This window comes from Podarcis erhardii (genome assembly GCF_964252035.2).
Source record: "Podarcis erhardii genome assembly, chromosome: 11".
Lineage (NCBI taxonomy): Eukaryota > Metazoa > Chordata > Lepidosauria > Squamata > Lacertidae > Podarcis > Podarcis erhardii.
This window is the reverse complement of record NC_138501.1, coordinates 50,315,692-50,335,482: the sequence shown is the minus strand read 5'-3', so window position 1 is coordinate 50,335,482 and position 19,791 is coordinate 50,315,692. Positions and strand designations below refer to the sequence as shown.

Here is a 19,791-nt window from a genome sequence, read left to right as displayed (position 1 = left end):
TTTGTAAGTCCAAAAGATATAAAGTAATACAGTTCTCTTAGTCCTGCCGTTTGACAGCTCACTTGACAGCTGTCAAAACTCTGTTCTTTCGCGCTAGGGTATTACAGGGTACTCCCGGGTTGGGGGGGGTACACAAAATTTTTCTAAAATTCTCCTCTTCCTCCAGCACAACTTAAAAGAAATAAAAACGATTTGTTCACGTAAATTGATAAAATCTCTGTCAATCTCCGAAAAGACAAGATTATTTCTCTCTGATCTTAGGCTTTCGCTCCTTGCTTTGGATTGTCTGTATGAGGGGGGGTGCGGACTTCCCTTTAACGCGTCCCCCCCGGTCGCCAGATTAAGGATAAAATTTCTTTTAAAAATCGAATTTCCTTTACTCACGGGGTATTTACTTTCAGTCCAAATGTCGGGAAGAAAGTTGACGCTCTCCGGCAATGGCTCGCGACTTCACTCCACTGAGGTAGCGGTCTACTCTCAGCACCACGCCACTCCTCGTACCTTCTCCGCCGCCTTTAAAAAGGCTCTTTGACTGTCGAGGAGGGCGCTTAAGGTGCCCACCGAGTCACCAGGTCCACAGGTATCCGCACCTGTGGTTTCTGAGGGTCCCCGCGTCGCCGGCGCGGCAAGACCCGTCCTCAGCGGAGCCGATTCCCCCCGGAGCTCGGAGGGAATCCGCCATTAATCCGATCGCGTCAACCCGGAAGTCCAAACCGATCCATTCTGAAGGAAATCAGCCCTGAGTGCTCACTGGAAGGACAGATCCTGAAGCTGAGGCTCCAATACTTTGGCCACCTCATGAGAAGAGAAGACTCCTTGGAAAAGACCTGATGCTGGGAAAGATGGAGGGCACAAGGAGAAGGGGACGACAGAGGATGAGATGGTTGGACAGTGTTCTTGAAGCTACCAGCATGAGTTTGACCAAACTGCAGAAGGCAGTGGAAGACAGGAGTGCCTGGCGTGCTCTGGTCCATGAGGACATGAAGAGTCGGACACAACTAAATGACTAAGCAACAACCCTAAATCATAGGGGGTGGGGTGGGGAAAAACAACATGGATCCCAAGGGATGGAGGGAAAATGTCAACCCCAGCAAGGACCCAAGATCCCAGCTGCTGAACTCTGTTTACAAGCTTTCCATGGGTTGGTACAGGGGTAGGCAACTTAAGGCCCGTGGGCCGAATGCAGCCCAATTGCATTCTAAATCCGGCTCACGGATGGTCTGGGAATCAGTGTGTTTTTACATAAGTAGAATGTGTGCTTTTATTTAAAATGCATCTCTGGGTTATTTGTGGGGCATAGGAATTTGTTCATTTCCCTCCAAAAATATAGTCCGGCCCACCACATGGTCTGAGGGATGGTGGACCAGCCCATGGGTGAAAAAAGTTGCTGACGCCTGGGTTGGTAGGAGACCCTGATTCCCCTCATGGAATTATAGTTTCCAGAGTGGTTTAACAGTCATTCCCTTTTTCCAGAGAACTCTGGGAATCATTGCTCTCAGAACCCTTAGCAAACTACAATTCCCAGGATTCTTTGGGAGAAGCCATGACTCTTAAAGCAATATATTAGTGCCTTAAATGTATGCTGAGGATATGGCCTAAAAGTCATTAGCTTTAGCCCTTTTTACACTGTCATTTCAAAAGGTTCTACACTTAGGCAGGAAGAACCAGCCGCAGAAATACAAGATGAAATGAAGAGGCAAGACAGAAGGTTGGGAATTAAACAAAGGGCTCTTTATTCATTATAACTTTGTACACTTTTGAAGTGTACAAGGGAAGACAAGTGTGGGAAATATTCAAACTTTCTGTCAGGTTCTGATTGCAGGTTTTCCATGGACATTCAGTGTGCCAATGTGAGAATAGGATGCTGGATTAGATGGGCCTTTGGACTGATCTAGCAGGGATCTAATTAATTAATTAATTAATTAATTATTAATAATAATAATTACCCTGCCCATCTGGCTGGGTTTCCCCAGCCACTCTGGGCGGCATCCAACAGAATATTAAAAACACGATAAAACATCAAACATTAAAAACTTCCCTAAACAGGGCTGCTTTCAGAAGTCTTCTAAAAGCCAGATAGTTGTTTATTTCCTTGACATCTGCTAGGAGGGCGTTCCACAGGGCAGGGGCCACCACCAAGAAGGCCCTCTGCCTGGTTCCCTGTAACCTCACTTCTCGCAGGGAGGAGACTGCCAGAAGGCCCTCAGCGCTGGACCTCAATGTCCAGGCTGAACAATGGGGGTGGAGGTGCTCCTTCAGGTATACTTGGCCGAGACTGTTTAGGGCTTTAAAGGTCAGCATCAACACTTTGAATTGTGCTGAGAAATGTACTGGGAGCCATTGTAGGTCTTTTAGGACCGGTGTTATATGGTCTCAGCGGCCACTCCCAGTCACCAGTGTAGTTGCCGAATTCTGGATTAGTTGTTATGTTCTTACTTTCTTAATGCTCTTTGAAGTACCTTTGACTTCTGTGGGAGAGTGAAGCACATGCTTAAATGTGCCACTGATGAATGTGGGGACATTACTCTCTCCCCAGCTCTTCCATATTGCTCCCCTCACCCACCCACCGGTTTTTGATTGTGTGAAAATAAAAGGACTGTGCCTTGAACTTCCACGAGTTCAGAATCAGAGAAAATGGGCAAGTTTGAGGATGCATGAGAGCAAATGAGGCGGTGCGCATTAAAAGGACCAATTTCCTCTTCCCGTTCCCCAATTGCTGTAGAAGGGCTCTTAGGTGACCTTCAGTCTTTAAAGACGAGAGTTGTATATTTAACCACCTTATTTATTTATTGTGGCAGCTGAGCTGCAAAACCCCTGATTTGCATCATAAAAGGGAAACTACCTCTCGTGTGCAGTGACCTTGGTGCAAACCTGCTCCAAAAGTGTGTGAGGGGGATGAAGATCCTTTAAAACACACAGCCCAAGGGGGAGAGGCAGATGGCTATAAAATGAACTTTAAGCAATGGCCAGAGATAGCTAATCTAGACATGCCAAGCTGAAATGAACACAAAAGGTTAATGTTGATTCATATGATTGCATAGCCCATTTTATGGGATTCTTTGTATAGTCTCTTTTTCTTCTAATTTTCAACAGGGATTTGAAAGAAATAAGAACCCCCCCCCCAGCAAAGTTAATATAGGTAAGGGGTCAGGAGGCAGTGTTGGTATCAGTCAGTTGATAGTCTTGTTATGCTGCCAGTGAAATCTTCAGAAATACCATAAAAGCAAAGCAGCTGTGGAGAATGACGGCTGCTCTTTTAATTGAGAGGGGGGGGAGCATCATTGCCTGCATTGTAAAAGGCTTCAGAAACTGGCCAATAAATAAAAATAAAAGGGAGTCATTGCAGGACACTTAAAACCAGCAGAAGATAGTCTGCTCACTACCAGTTGTTGTCATTATGGGTTTCTTTGGACTTGATTAGCATGTGATATCCTGACTGCAGAAGTGTCCCTGTGTACAGTGGACGCTTGGGTTGCAAACGTGATCCATGAGGGATGCACGTTTGCAACCCGCAACATTTGCAACCCGCGTCTGCGCATGCGCAGGTTGCGATTCGGTGCTTCTGCACATGTGCAAAGCGTGATTTAGTGCTTCTGTGCATATGCGACTGCCAAAACCTGGAAGTAACCCGTTCTGGTGCTTCCGGGTTTCGGCGGTCTGCAACCCGAAGAAACGCAACCTGAAGCGGCTGTAACCCTAGGTATGACTGTATAGCTCATAAGGTATGTGTGTTGTTGTTGTGTGTAGTGGGGAAATCCGTGGCCCTCCAGATGTTACCAGCCTGACACAGACCAAGTTTGAAGACACAGACCAAGTTTGAAGAAGGATACACCAAGACAGTAGTCCTCTGCTGCCTGACCCTCCAGCAATTGGTGTCCTGTTGTGCACCGCTTCTGAAGATGGCAGTTTCATGCAGCCAACATAGTTATGGATAGACCTTTCCTTCAGCATTAAGTTTTCCCGTCCCTTCCAAAACCTGACACCTTTGCCTTCTGCTTGAAGGGCATGAGCTGAAACTAGGGTTGTGAAGACTCCCAGTTGACACTCCAAGTTCAAGTCAGAGTTTACTTTACTGGTGTCAGTGAAGGCACACACTGAGACAGGATTTATACACTCCCACAATGCTAAGTGAGCCCACGCTATATGTGCATTTTCAGTTTTGTTGCAGGAAGTGGTTCCAGCTATGAGAGAGGGTTTCAATCAAGGTGTGTGTGTGTGTGTGCGCGCACACTGGACATATAGTTCAGGAAAACTAGAACACACAAATCAGTTTCAAATGCAAGAAACAGGATCAGGTCAAGAAAGAGTAGATTCTAGCAAGGCAAGGTCAGACAAAGCAGAGGGTTAGCCCAGAAAACCAAGGTCAAAGATTAAAGTCCATCAAGCAAACCAGCTAGCACCCTGGATAGCTCCAAATGGCACCAATGTTAGCAGTCAATTAAGTTAAGAATGAATGTTATTCTAAAAAGCAAACTTTTGTGTGTTTAATCATAGAATCATAGAGTTGGAAGAGACCACAAGGGCCATTGAGTCCAACCCCTTCCAAGCAGGAAACGAGTGAGTAGAGCCTCTACTCTGAGTGAGTAGAGCCTCTACTCTGAAAGGGTTGCAGACTGTTTTTAGGAGCTGAGGTGTAGGAGTGCTTCTTCTATCAAAAGGTAAAGGTAAAGGACCCCTGACAGTTAAGTCCAGTTGTGAATGACTCTGGCGTTGCAGCACTCATGTTGCATTACTGGCCAAGGGAGCTGGTGTTTGTCCACAGACAGTTTTTCTGGGTTATGTGGCCAGCATGACTAAGCCACTTCTGGCGAAACCAGAGCAGTGCACAGAAACACTGTTTACCTTCCTGCCGGAGCGCTAGCTATTTATCTACTTGCACTTTGACATGCTTTCAAACTGCTAGATTGGCAGGAGCTGGGACTGAGCAGCAGGAGCTCACCCCGTTGTGGGGATTCAAACCGCTGACCTTCTGATTGGCAAGCCCAAGGCTCAGTGGTTTACACCACAGTGCCACTGAAGAGGGTCATGAGACCTCTTTCGGCATCAGGAAGTCCTCTGATGATGGACATTTTGAGAAGTCAGGAGCATCAAAGACTGTTTTAAAGAGTGCATTCTCCTCTGTGGGACGCGGGTGGCGCTGTGGGTTAAACCAGAGAGACTAGGACTTGCCGATCAGAAGGTCGGCGGTTCCAATCCCCGTGATGAGGTGAGCTCCCGTTGCTCGGTCCCTGCTCCTGCCAACCTAGCAGTTCAAAAGCACATCAAAGTGCAAGTAGATAAATAGGTACCGCTCCGGTGGGAAGGTAAACAGCGTTTCCATGCGCTGCTCTGGTTCGCCAGAAGTTGCTTAGTCATGCTGGCCACATGACCTGGAAGCTGTACACCAGCTCCCTCGGTCAATAAAGTGAGATGAGCGCCGCAACCCCAGAGTCGGTCACGACTAGACCTAATGATCAGGGGTCCCTTTACCTTTACCTTTACCTCTCCTCCTAGTCTGAGTTGTCCTTTGAATCCATGACCCTAAGGATGAGGAGTCAGAGCACTGGGTCATGGCATTGCCTCTTCTGATGTTTACAAGAAGGAACCTCATTGGCCCCCTACAGCTGGCAGTTTCAGTGGCTTCTGGTCATTTCAAGAAGCCAGTTCAATAAGTGCAGAGTGTCAGTGTGTGTTTGCTTTGACGACTCAAACAACCATGTGAACATCTTTGTTTGGTGAATTCTTAAACTGCCATACCCTTACGCTGATTCAAATGCAGACCGACTATCCATTATAAAGCCTATGAATGAGGATATGAGATCTTTTTTTTTTACATTGTTCATCCAAGTGCAGATTTTGAAGCTATGAAAGAACATATGTTGAAGCAATAATAATAATAATAATTCCTCACTGATTCATCCATCCAGTTCTAATTTTGAAAAACAAAACCAGCATCTCTAACCCCCTTCCTTCCTCTCTTTGAACAATGAAACTCTCCCAAAAAAACAAGACTATTGTCAAATGGTTGTCAGCATAATTATGGAGGTTTTGTGAAATAAACTCCCACCAGGCTCTCTGATAATTAAACTGTTCTCCCCCCTCCACACACCCAGCCTTATGTTCCTTTGTACACAACTAGATTATTGTTCATTAATTTCAGCTTCAGCCATTTGTCACAATATGCACCACTGACAAAGACTTATGCTGACGCAATTGAACAAAACAATCTTTACACAATTGAGAAGGGTGTGGAATGTTTACATGGGAGGAAGACTCAAGTCAACAGAAAACAGCCTTCAAGGAAATGGAAATGGTTGCTCATTTTCTGACTGTCTGTGCTGATACCAAGTCAAAGTGAGGAGGTTCATGACACAGAGACAATACTGCTTCTAAGCCGATCTGAGTCTTGTTGCTTCCTGGATGGGAGTCTTCCTAAGAAACCTATGTATGCCGCCTTGAGCTCCCTGGAAGAAAGGTGAGATATAACTTAAGATTTTCTTGCTGGTTCATCTCCGTTAGCATTCTGCTCCCTAGTGATCATTGGTCAGATGTCTACTCCATTTGATTTTGATGGGGGACATGAATGGAGTAGTATCTACAAACATGGACAAGGCACAAAGACAGGTAGTCACCAAAGATGGTAGACTACCAAAAACCTTTTTTGAAATGACTGACAATATGGATTTGGTGGACATTTGGAGAATAAGGAACCCTTTGGGAAGAGAGGGAACCTTCTTTTCTGAAGCCAAGATGACATGGACCAGAATTGACCAAATATGGGTAACTAGAGGAATGGCACCAAAGATAAAGAAAGTGGAAATCTGCCCCAAAACCTGCTCCGACCATAATGCTGTAAGGATGGAGATGAAACAAATAGCAACTGGCTCCTTCAGATGGAGGATGAATGACACCTTATTTAGAGATGACGAAGTTTACAAAAAGGCCCAAAAAACTTTGAGAGACTATTTTGAAATAAATATGAACACTGAGGTTGAAAAAAGAGTAATCTGGGACGCAAGTAAAGCCGTCATGAGAGGGTTTCTGATACAACAGAATGCAATAAAGAAGAGAAGTCAAAATGAGAGGAAAGATAAAATTTTGGAGAAAATAAAAGAAGGGGAGAAGAAATTGAGAGCAAAACCAAAGTCGCAGGAGATCTTGAGAGAAATAAAATTATATCAAACACAATATATGGAATTGATGAATCAAGAAATAGAATGGAAAATTAAACAAATGAGACAAAAGACATTTGAATCAGCGAATAAATGTGGGAAATTGTTGGCTTGGCAATTGAGAAAAAGACAAAAATTAAACACTATTACAAACTTAGAAGTGGAAGGAAAAAACATACATAACCCAACTGAGATTAGAAACTGTTTCCAGAAGTACTTTAAACAATTATACTCACAAGGGCCACAGAAAGAAATGGACATAGAACGATTTTTAAAGACAAATGGATTACAAAAAAATTCTCAAGAAAGTAAACTGATGTTGAACTATAAAATATCAGAACAGGAAGTAGAAGGTGCCATTCAAAATATGCAATTGGGCAAATCTCCAGGGGCTTCCAGATACTACAAATCTTTGAAGGAGTGCTTATTACAACTGTCAGGGGTTCAGGGAGAGAGGCGCAGATGAGGGAGGAGACAGAGAGTGAGGGGGAAGGATTCCAGAGTGACGAGGAAGAGGATGACAATGACCCAAGATTGTCCATGAGTCCGTCCAGTGAATCGGAGGACTCCCAAAAGGGAGCCCCTCTGGTCAAGCCAAGGGAAGCTAGAGGGGGAAGCAGTCAGGAGCAGGGAAACGAAGGGGGAACCCCCAGTGGGAGTTGGAGAGCGAGACCGGCTGCTCCGCTGGAACGGAGTGAGGGGGGAGGAGTGACCAGTGTGTCAGAAGGAGCAGAACAGGAAGCAGAGAGGGGAAGGAGATCAGGGCAAAACGTCCTGCCGGAAGGGGAGGAAAGTAGTATCGAGGGCAGTGTAACTGTCGAAGGCAAGGTCAGGAGCAACGTACGCGCGCCAAGTTCAAAATGGGAGGCGCGCGGAAATGAAGAGAGTCCTGGGGAGGAGCCTGGACCCAAAGCCCGAAGGAGGGGGGAGGAGGCGGCAGAGGACTCAGCCTCTGGAGAGTCCCGAAGGGAGAGAACACAGGGGGGCAGAAAGACCCTGCGGAAAAGGAAAGAGAGAAAGAGGTGGACCAGTACAAGCCTCTTAAACTGGTGTAGAGGGGGGACCGACTCAGAGGGTACTTCAGCGGTCTAAGCGTAACAGACGTAGAGTCACGGAGCTCGGATGTAAAGCTAATAATGTTCTTCAATTAAAGCTTTTGTACATAAGCTGGAGTGGACTTTGGTCTCTTGTGAGCTGGGACCACGGGTGACTCTGACAACAACCTTTGAAGGAAGCCTGCAATGAAATTTTGGAAGGGAAAAGGGTGCTAGAGTCGTGGAAAGAAGCATATATCACACTTATACCGAAAACAGAGACTGAAAAGACTCAACTTAAGAAATACCGCCCCATATCGTTATTAAATGCGGATTACAAAATTTTTGCTGACATTTTGGCCAAAGGATTGAAAAAAGTATTGATGGAAGAGATTCATAAAGACCAAGCGGGCTTTCTCCCGGGAAGACATTTGTCTGACAATTTGAGGAATATAATCGATATTTTGGAAAAAATTAGAAGTGAATATAAACACTAAAGCAGTTTTGATATTTGTGGACGCGGAGAAAGCTTTTGACAACATCTCTTGGAGTTTTATGAAAAAGAACCTGCAGGGGATGGGGGTAGGGCAAGGTTTTGAAAATTGTATAGGTGCAATATATTCTGAACAGAAAGCTAAATTAATTGTAAATAATGTGGTTACAGAAGAATTTAAGATAGAAAAAGGGACACGACAGGGGTGCCCAATTTCCCCATTGCTTTTCATATCGGTTCTGGAGGTCCTGCTGAACATGATTAGAAGGGACCGGTTGGTTAAAGGTATACAGGTCGGAGCTAAACAGTACAAACTGAGAGCATTTGCAGATGACTTAGTTTTGACGTTACAGGAGCCAGAATCTAGTACAAAAAGGGTTTTAGACTTAATTCAAGAATTTGGTCAAGTGGCAGGATTTAAATTGAACAAGTTAAAAACCAAGGTCTTAGAGAAAAATTTAACACCAATTGAAAAAGAAAGGTTTCAGAATGAGACAGGTTTGACTGTGGTTAAGAAAGTGAAATATTTGGGGATTAATATGACAGCAAAAAATGTGAACTTATTTAAAGATAATTATGAAAAATGTTGGACGGAAGTGAAAAGAGATCTAGAAATTTGGTCAAACTTGAAGCTTTCCTTGTTGGGTCGAATTGCAGCTATAAAAATGAATGTACTGCCTAGAATGTTGTTTTTGTTTCAAACATTGCAAATTGTGGACAAGATGGACTGTTTCAAGAAGTGGCAGGAAGATATTTCTAGATTTGACTGCCAGCGCAAGAAGCCCAGAATAAAATTTAAGATATTAACTGATGCAAAGGAAAGGGGGGGGGGATTTGCCCTGCCAGACTTTAAACTTTACTATGAATCAGCAGCATTTTGCTGGTTGAAAGATTGGCTGCTCCTTGAGAATACAGACATTTTGGATTTAGAAGGTTTTAACAATGTTTTTGGGTGGCACGCATATTTGTGGTACGACAAGGTTAAAGCACATAAAGCATTTAAAAATCATATTGTCAGGAAAGCATTGTTTAATGTTTGGATAAGATATAAAGACTTAATGGAAAATAAAACTCCAAGGTGGTTGTCGCCAATGGAAGCAAAGGCTTCGAAAAGACTCAATATGGAGGCCAAATGGCCGAAATATTGGGAAATATTGGAACAAGAAGGAGACAAATTGAAATTGCAGAGTTTTGAGAAATTAAAAGATAAAGTGCGAGACTGGCTTCATTATCATCAGATAATGGAGGCTTATAAATTGGATAGGAAAATCGGCTTCCAGGTGGAAAAATCAAAATTGGAAACAGAATTGTTAGATCCTAAAACTAAGAATCTGTCAAGGATGTATAATTTGCTGTTGAAATGGAACACTCAGGATGAAATGGTGAAATCTGTTATGATCAAATGGGCACAAGATGTTGGACATGATATTATGTTTGCTGACTGGGAACAGTTGTGGACCACTGGGGTTAAATTTACGGCATGTAATGCCTTAAGAGAGAATATTATGAAAATGATGTACAGGTGGTACATGACCCCAGTCAAGCTTGCAAAAATCTACCATTTGCCCGATAACAAATGCTGGAAATGTAAAGAGACCGAAGGTACATTCTTTCACCTTTGGTGGACGTGCCCAAGGATTAAGGCTTTCTGGGAAATGATCTATAATGAATTGAAAAAAGTATTTAAGTATACTTTTCTGAAGAAACCAGAGGCCTTTCTCCTGGGCATGGTCGGCCAATTGGTGTCAAAGAAGGACATAACATTTTTTATGTATGCTACAACAGCAGCAAGAATACTTATTGCGAAGTACTGGAAGACACAAGATCTACCCACTCTGGAAGAATGGCAGATGAAGGTGATAGACTATATGGGATTGGCAGAAATGACTGGCAGAATCTGAGACCAGGGAAAAGAGTTGGCGGAATAAGACTGGAAGAAATTTAAAGATTATCTACAGAAACATTGTAAAATTAATGAATGTTAGAATGATGTTGGACAGAAATTAAGTGGTTCCCTGCTGTAATGTAAAGGTTGCGAAATAAGTTATAATAAGTTATAATAAGTCATAATAAGTTAGAATAAGGATTTGCGGAGCTAATAATTTGAATTGGAATACAAAAAGGGGAGGTGTGAGGAGGTCTGGGAAATAAGTTAAAAGAAAATAAGCAATTGGAATTTTATCTGTTTTTAATTGTTTTTAGTTGTATTTTTTTTTTGTTCTTTTTTGTGTCTTTGTACTATTTTTGAAATACGAATAAATATTCATTGGTCAGATGTCTACCAGCCATGACAGCTATGTTCTGCCTCCATTGTTGAAGGTAGTATGCCTCTGAATAGCAGTTGCTGGGAACCACAGGCAGGAAGAATGCTGTGGTGCCCAGCATAGGCATCTAAGACCAGGGTGCTGGGCTAGATGGGCCTTTGGCAAAATCCTATGGGTCATTTCTTATTTTTTTCTATTTCTTATTCTTATGGTCTTGAATGCCTTTGGCTGCTCAGAAATGAAGGATACAACCACCCTTTCTTCTTTATTTCCACCATCTGGCCCTAAGAAATGTAATGCCATGTATAGTGGTCTTCTCCAACCTAGAGCTCTCTAGAGATTTTGGATTGCAACTCCTATCATCCCTGACCACTGGTCATGCTGGCTGGAGCCATAGTCCAACACCTCTGAAGACCATCAGTTGGGGAAGGCTGTTCTATAGTGCTATTCTCCTTGAAGACTAGACAGCTCAGTTGGTTAGAGCATACTGCTGATGATGCCAAGGTTGCAGGTTCTATCCCCACATGGGACAGCAGCATATTACTGCATTGCAGGGGATTGGACTCATGGTCCCTTCCAACTCTACGATTCTACTCTTGCTTTTGAATGGAAAGTTGTGTTTGTATGTGTATTGTCAGGAATATGCCCCCCCCCGAGCCCAGTGGAAGAGTTGGCTCAGAAATTGTGCTAAGTGAGCAAGGGGCTGACTCTGCAAATGAGAGCTGGCTGTCTAGAGTCTAGACAGTCTAGAGTCTAGAAAGGGCAGTCTGGGCCCCCTCCTTCCCAGGGAAGATGCTGTAATCTCCCAAGGAGAGGAAGAGTTGGAAGGTGGCCAGAGCATTGTCAGGCAACCAACAGATAAGCCAGACTGTGAGGCTGTGTCTTCTGGGAGTGGGGAGGAAACAGGCCAGCCATTCATTCCCTTACTAGGAGACTGGAGAAGCTCAGAGAACAATGGAAGGGAAGGAGGAGAAAGGCGGGATTTTGGCGTTCTTCCTGTTGGGGGAGGAACGATGAGTCAGACTGATCAACTACTATTAATGAGAGCAGGTGGGAAGCCTTGCTCTGGATGTGTTTTTCTCGTAAATAAACATACATAAAACTGTCAGAGAGCCATTGCTGCTTATCAGGCCGCTTGCCTGCCAGGGATCGTTATAAGTATGTTATTATGGAGTAAGCTTGTGAGATCTTTGGAACTTGAAGCAGAAACTCTCCCACAGTGATCTACTGGATGTATAAGAAATAAGGTGTTCTCTCAAGCTTGAGAAATTCAAGGACAAAAAAATGACACATCACCAATTTTTCCTATTTTTCTCAGGGGCCCACAAAGTTTTTGAGCCAGCATAAACCGGAGTCATGATCAGGCATTTCTTTATTGACTCTAGAGGACTCAGTTTCACACAGAGTGAATTATACTTTGCTCCTCTCCTTTAGTTCCTTGGCCCAGGATTTTCATTTTTTCAACTCGAGAATGAAACCACAGCTTCTGAAACACAGCAAGACACTGAAACCCCCTTGTGCTTCTTTGAAACAAATGCACAGAGACAAAGAATATAGGAAAATAAAAGAGCAGAACAGAGGGGATTTTTATTGCCCCCATTTTTACATTTCTCTCCCAAAACAAAACAAAAACTGTCAACAATCCTTATTCATCCACGTGGAGATTCTAGACAGGAACCCCATTCCGATAACTTTTATTTCTTCAAAGTGCCATTTTAAAAGTAGAAACCGAAGCACAGTAAATCACCAAAGGAACATACAGCCCCCAAGAGGGCTAAAACTCTCGGAATCCAACATTATTATTATTTTATTTTATTTATAAAAATGTGTCCAGGCCCATTGCCAAAAAGGAATTAATTTCCAGTGGCTTTATGGACGTGCCTCAAGTGTATGATAAGCAGTATGGTTTTCAATGTAGTCACCCGGTTACAGGTAGTCAGATCTCTGCGTTTCGCACCTTTTAATCTGAAATGCAGCCCATCTGTGAAAACAAAAACCTCAAACAATTCAAGGGTCAGTTTGTGTTGGTCTGTCAGTTTGCATTCATTTCAAAGGGACTTGATCAAGCCTTTGCTTCACATCAAAGGCTTGGTTGGGTGTGCATTTGAAGAAGTGCTCTTGCATGTTGCCACAATCCTACGATTGCTGCTGAAAAGGAGGTTCCATTAGTGCAAGGATTTCTGCATGTGCAATGGGAATTTCCCCCTCCCTTTACCCTACACATGCTCTCTACCCTCCCCAGATTTTCCCTAAAAGGTTGGAGGAAGCCCTGGAACAGATTTAGGAGGTGTGCAATGGAAGGAGTTGGGAAGAGAGCAGAAAACCTTGCACAGATGAAACATTCACTTTAGCGCTACATCGGATTTTATGGCATGGGACTTATTCCATGGAAGTGGGTATAGGATTGCAGTAAAAGAATTTCATGAGCAAATAGAGCAGGGCTGTGTTGCTGTTGTTTAGTCGTTTCCAACTCTTTGTGACCCCATGGACCAGAGCATGCCAGGCACTCCTGTCTTCCACTGCCTCCCGGAGTTTGGTCAGACTCATGTTAGTAGCTCCGAGAACACCGTCCAACCATTTCGTCCTCTGTCGTCCCCTTCTCCTTGTGCCCTCCATCTTTCCCAACTTCAGGGTCTTTCCCAGGGAGTCTTTTCTTCTCATGAGGTGGCCAAAGTATTGGAGCCTCAGCTTCAGGATCTGTACTTCCAGTGAGCACTCAGGGCTGATTTCCTTCAGAATGGATAGGTTTGATCTTCTTGTAGTCCATGGGACTCTCAGGAGTCTCCTCCAGAACCATAATTCAAAAGCATCAATTCTTTGGGGATCAGCCTTCTTGATGGTCCAGCTCTCACTTCCATACATCACTACTGGGAAAACCATAGCTTTAATCAGGCCAGGAAAGGATCCTAATTTAGGCAGCAAGGGCAGTTCTCTCAAGCCACAGCCCCCTGCCTCATTGCTTATGTCATATACTACGACAGGTGTGAAGCAGCTAAATGTTTGGCTGCCATTGTTTTGACGTTTGTTTGCAAGCTCTCCTCCCTCTGGTCTCCCTGAACTAGGAAAGGCATGAAAAGGGTGGAGGAGAGGTTGGTTTCACACAGACAAGTGCTTGGGGAAAACCCTAGAGAGGAAGGAACGTAGACGGCTGTGGGGAGGTGGGGACTTTCAGCCTTGGCGACTGAACCATGGGTGGTCCAGGCGATGAGCTGCTGTGCTCATAAGGCCTGACCCTCTGCCAAGTCTGTGAAGATCTCCAACTTGCACAGTGTTATTTACTGGGTGTGTGTGGGGGGGGTGAGAATTGGAGTGAGGTACTGGATTGAGTATGCAGTTTCTGAGGATCTCAGCCAGCCAACCCAAAAACTGCAGCCACTGTGCAGCCAACAGTCAGGGATTATGGCAGTTGCAACCCCTAACTTCTAGAGAGCATTATTAATTAATTATTAGGGACGCGGGTGGCACTTTGGGTTAAACTGCAGAGCCTAGGGCTTGCCGGTCAGAAGGTCGGCAGTTCGAATCCCCACGACGGGGTGAGCTCCCATTGTTTGGTCCCAGCTCCTGCCAACCTAGCAATTCAAAAGCATGCAGTGCAAGTAGATAAATAGGTACGGCTCTGGCGGGAAGGTAAACAGTGTTTCCGTGCGCTGCTCTGGTTCACCAGAATTGGCTTAGTCATGCTGGCCACATGTATGCCAGCTCCCTCGGCCAGTAAAGCAAGATGAGTGCCACAACCCCAAAGTCGTCTGCGACTGGACCTAACGGTCAGGTGTCCCTTTAACTTTAACTTTAACTTTACCTAATTAATTCATTGAATTTATATATCACCCAATACCCGGGGGTCTCAGGGAGGTTCACAGAACAATATCAAAATATAAAACCACAAAATATATACCGGGTAATTGAAATAAAAGCAACAACCCAATAACCCCCCATCCCCTGAAAAACCCCTCCATGTTTTAAAAGGGCATTAGGTTCATTTACATTCTGGAAATGCTGCTTTCATTCATGTCACTTGTGGTCTTTTCCATTCAAATGTGATGCCTCCTAACAAGTTTGAGAAGAATGGCTGCTTGCCTTTATTAACTCAAACGCAACTTGTACAGTGCAGGAAATGTAATCCAGCCCCCTCCTCTTCGACAGGCTACTTGTCATAGAATGGCCTCATTTGATTAACTTGCCCCTTTGGTGGTGCTCATGATCTCATTATATCTTTAATGATAAAAATCCCCATCTGCTGCGTGCTATTCTGTATTACCTTAAAAGGGATTCATTCATTTTCCACTTGTCACTCGTGTAATTGGATAAATATTTAACGGGAGAGGTTTGATTAAATTTCTACTAAAACTTAGCTCGCCTCCAGTGACACCTTAAAAGTTGGTCCCTTGGCCAGCAGTGGGGCAAACTGACACACCCAATGAAGTTTCTTTGAAGTCAGTGAGAAAGCTCTTTGAGTTGCCTTATACTTACGTAGATCATTAATCCCTGGGCTGGAAATATCAGGAATAATTTTCTGGCAGTAAGAGTTGTTTGACAGTGGAATTGACTCCCTCAGATGGTTGTGGTCTCTCCTTCCTTGAAGGTTTTTAAGCAGAGGTTGGATGGCCATCTGCCATGGATGATTTAGTTGAGATTCCTGCATCACCACGACAAGGTGATGATCCAGCGAGTGGGTCCACAATTATATGAGCCGAGTAGCATTGTAAGGGATGTGGGTGGCGCTGTGGGTTAAACCACAGAGCCTAGGACTTGCCAATCAGAAGGTCGGCAGTTCGAATCCCTGCGACGGGGTGAGCTCCCATTGCTCGGTCCCTGCTCCTGCCAACCTAGCAGTTCAAAAGCACATCAAAGTACAAGTAGATAAATAGGTACCGCTCCGGCGGGAAAGTAAATGGCGTTTCCGTGTGCTGCTCTGGTTCACCAGAAGCAGCTTAGTCATGCTGACCACATGACCCAGAAGCTGTACACCGGCTCCCTTGGCCAATAAAGCGAGATGAGCGCTGCAACCCTAGAGTCAAGGGTCCCTTTACCTTTAATAGCATTGTACCCATATGTGGAACCCAGCAATTGGTATTCAGAGGGATATCTACCCTGTCCCTACCCATGGATAAGTGAAACTACATATTAACAGGGATGGAGGGATGGGTGTAGGGCAGAACATGATATAGGGAGGCTGTTTTCAGCAGCCATCAAAACAGTCTGCTCTCTAACATGCAGTTAGGCTTCTGTTGTTCAAATGAATTGGTCTGGCTCGCTGGAACTATGCCTTCAGAATTGTTCATTCTTCAAAGTCATATTTCCTCCTCTCTCTTGAGGCAACATAACTTTGGAAACATTCTAGAGGGGGATGAAGGGGGTGGGAGAGAATGGAAAAGAAAAGGAGACCAAACCATAACTCCACACAAATCCTTTGCCACCTCAGCCCTTGGTAATCTATCTCCATAAACTCAGCTGGCAACAATTGGAGATAGAGGCAGTCTTTCACCAAAATCCACCTGCAGGGGCCAAAAATGAAGGGAAATTGTTTCTTTCTGGAGCAGATGAGAACTGGGAAGCAGTTGGGGGACAGTAAGGAGAAATCGACTGTGTTTTTCCACAGTAGGGGTGAGGAAATTTACTGAGCCCAGATGTTAGCACTGCAGGGCCTCATAAAACAGCTTGTCCTGGGTTTTCTGTGGCTTACAGGGGTGACTCTTGAAACTGGAGAACTAATTTTGAAGAAAAACAGTTTGCCCATCATTTGGACTGTTAAATTTAAAACTTTGCAATAGTAATCATGATGATGACGACATAGTACAAATGGAATTTGGTTGTCCCAGGGCTAATTCGTATGTTGCTCAATTAGCATAACTGAATCCAGAAGTTCCAGCTTATGAGGGTGATTGAGGGGGCCAATGACACACATGTGACGTCCTGACATCACGTGCAATATCATGTCACATGTGTGACCTCCTGACGTTGGGAGGAGCCAGAGGTGGAGCCAAACCCAGTGGGCGCATTTGCATTTCTGAACTTACAAATTCAGGGATTTCCCCACTGCCTCCTTTACACTCCATCACCACCCTTCCCATGTAAATCATCATCACCATCAAGCACTCACTATGGTTGTGCAAGTCATCCTAGAGAGGGCTCTCTCTGCAACCAACCTCTTCCTCTCAATATACCACCTTTTGTGAGCGTTGTGACATCCTCTCAACCAATTGCAGTTCTTTATTTCCTCTCCCCACCAATCCCAGGTGTCTCTCTCTCTGTGTGTGTGTGTGTGTGTGTGTGTGTGTGTGTGTATTCTGGAGGAATCTTGATGTGTTTTTAAACAAATGGCTCCATGAGTTTGTAACTGAATTGGATTTTTTTTCTTTTTTGCATCAATTTTCACAAAGGAAGATTAAACAAAACACAGCAAATTGAACAAATTAAGGCAAATTACACATAACTGAACTGAAAAGAGATGCATTGATTTGAATCGGATTAAACATCACCATCAAGGCTCTCAAAGGAAGGATATACAAATTTGAATATCAAAGGAGTGAATGTTTGAATTTTATTAGTGGGCTGATTAAAAATATCTTTGTGCTTCAGCTGTGGGACGGGGATTTTCATGTATCAAAGATTTGTTGCTGATGCTCCAAAAGCTTTACTTCCAATATCCTCTCTCATTAGGAAGGTGCAATATAGGTTTAGTTACAACCTTCTACCAGCCTGCTGAGAGAAAGCGTGTTCTCCTTCATGGAGAGCACGTGTTGCGGTGGGGTCTGCTGAGCCACCCCTCTGTTACCAGGCAGGGTCTCTAAAGATGGCCTGGGACAGTGATTGGTTCACTGGGTTGCTGGGGTAAAAATTATGTTGCAATTTTGGTGGGAGGGGTAACATGTTTAAATACTCTGCACGCAGCCTGGAGCTTTCTCTTTGCTGCGTGCAACGGATCACCCGCCCACCCGCCCTTGAGTAAGGGGTTGTTGCATTGACCTTGCTATGCCTGTCATGGGGTCGTCTGCCATTGGGGCAGGGGCCTGGTAGGAATTTTGTCCATCTGGCTGATTGGCTGGGCCATTTGGTTTTTGCCTACTGCGTAGCAAATCGTCACAACTTGTAAGGTTGTGGTTAGGCATTGGTTATAAATTGGTGGAGGAGGGGTTAGGATAGGCTGGGCCTGCCCCTCCATGGTTGCTGTGGAAAGGGAATTCCGTTAAAGGAATCCTGGGGCTTGCCATCTTTTCGTCCAATCCCTGGAATGGGACTAGGGCTGGCAAGCCTTCGGGGAGCATGCGGATGAGAATTGAGGGTCTGTGACCCAGCTCCATTTCTCCCCAACTTGCTTTCCCCTGCACTGTCTTTCGGTGGTGCCCGGAAGTCCGTTCTGTCCCCTGGCGGGGGGGACAGATAGTCTTAACCAATGCCTAAACAACCACTCACGGTTTTGTATTTAAATAAAGTTGTGGCCAAAATTATGCCAAAAACCTTAAACAAAATTAAGTGTGCATTGTGAGTTATTTGGGGGGTGGCTTGGGGACCTCGACACGCAACATATTCTGTGCTTGCTTTGCACAATCAGGTGACATGCATATGCAAGTGTTAAATCTATACCTGCTCTTTCTGACCTCCATTCATTCCATTTTGTAACAGAACCCACATGCCTGTCACATGCTCAGACAGCAGAAACGCTCTATTCAAACATGCAATCAAATGTGGTGTGGAGACTGGGGTAAGTCACAATGTCCCCATGCATGCCAGCCCCATCTCTGCACTCACAAACTATGTTCAAGACAGTCAGGATCTGATGAATTTGTTAGGATATTCCGTTCCACCTTAAGTACAGGCATGATTGTTGTGTGTCACATGCCTGTTTACAGTCCAGCACAGTTTGCTGGGAACTTCTGTTTGTGTATAGCTTTTGCTTTTGCTGCTTGCTTTGGACATGATGGGGAGAAGATGTGTTTTCCTTTTGTCCTGAGGTATGCTGAATAAACTGCTTGTAAATATGCTCAACACAGCCTCTCCCTGCCACTTCTGTTTGTGCATTATTTCTGCTGAGTTGTGTATGTGAGATTTTGACCAGCTTCGGCCCATCTGAAGCTGATACTGGCTCATCTTATCTTGAGCCCAAGCAGAGTGTCGTCACACACAGCAGAAGGATAAGCAGTATGTGCCACATTCTTAACTTTATTTACACTTCTATGCTGAGAGAATACAAACATGCATCTTGCCTCTGCGAGAGCAGGGAAGCAACTCCTCTCGGAAACAAAGAACACTGGGAGAACAGTGAAAAACAGGAAACCAGTGAACATCACATCCAGTCTCCCATTCCCGTGGGAATCCAACAGTAACTCTGACAGTGGAATGCAAAACAATGCCCCGTGACTGCAGTTGCTGCTCTGTGAGGGAAATAGAAACCAACATCATACTCCAGCTTCTGAAGGCTTCTGAAGCTTGGGTCGCAGTTTCATGGTGATCCAAGGACTGGAGATCGCCCGGCACACTGGCTGGGGCCAGCTGGGGGCCTGCCAATTGCCCCCGATTCCTTGGCTGCATCCCAGCAGAATTATAGTTCCATAGAGTTGGAAAGCATACCATCTGATCCCCTGCTGAATGCAGAATCTTCAGGATGCAACTAGAGCTGTGCATGCCTCTCTTGATCCAGTTCAGAGTCTGATCCAGCTCTTTGGAGTGGCCCCAATCCAACCCAGGACAATCTGTTGTTGACACGACCCAGATCCATGGCCCGACCTTATTTGGGATCTCTGTGTGGTGTTTAAGTAAGGTTTTAAATTCTAGCTAAACATGTGGTTGGGAGCAGGTGGTTCAGGCAGGCTGCCTGCATCCCCTTCTCTCACCTCTCCTTGTTGCCAGGC

General features: G+C 44.6%; 2 long non-coding RNA genes across 2 annotated transcripts in view; one reads left to right on the top strand and one right to left on the bottom strand.

The window, feature by feature from the left end:
- LOC309352913 overlaps positions 1-19,791 on the bottom strand; it is a 911,067-nt gene that overhangs the window by 270,538 nt on the left and 620,738 nt on the right. The window lies entirely within an intron of this gene.
- Positions 1-19,791, top strand: part of LOC309352895 — a 553,927-nt gene that overhangs the window by 219,842 nt on the left and 314,294 nt on the right. The gene's annotated exons all lie outside the window — the stretch shown is intronic.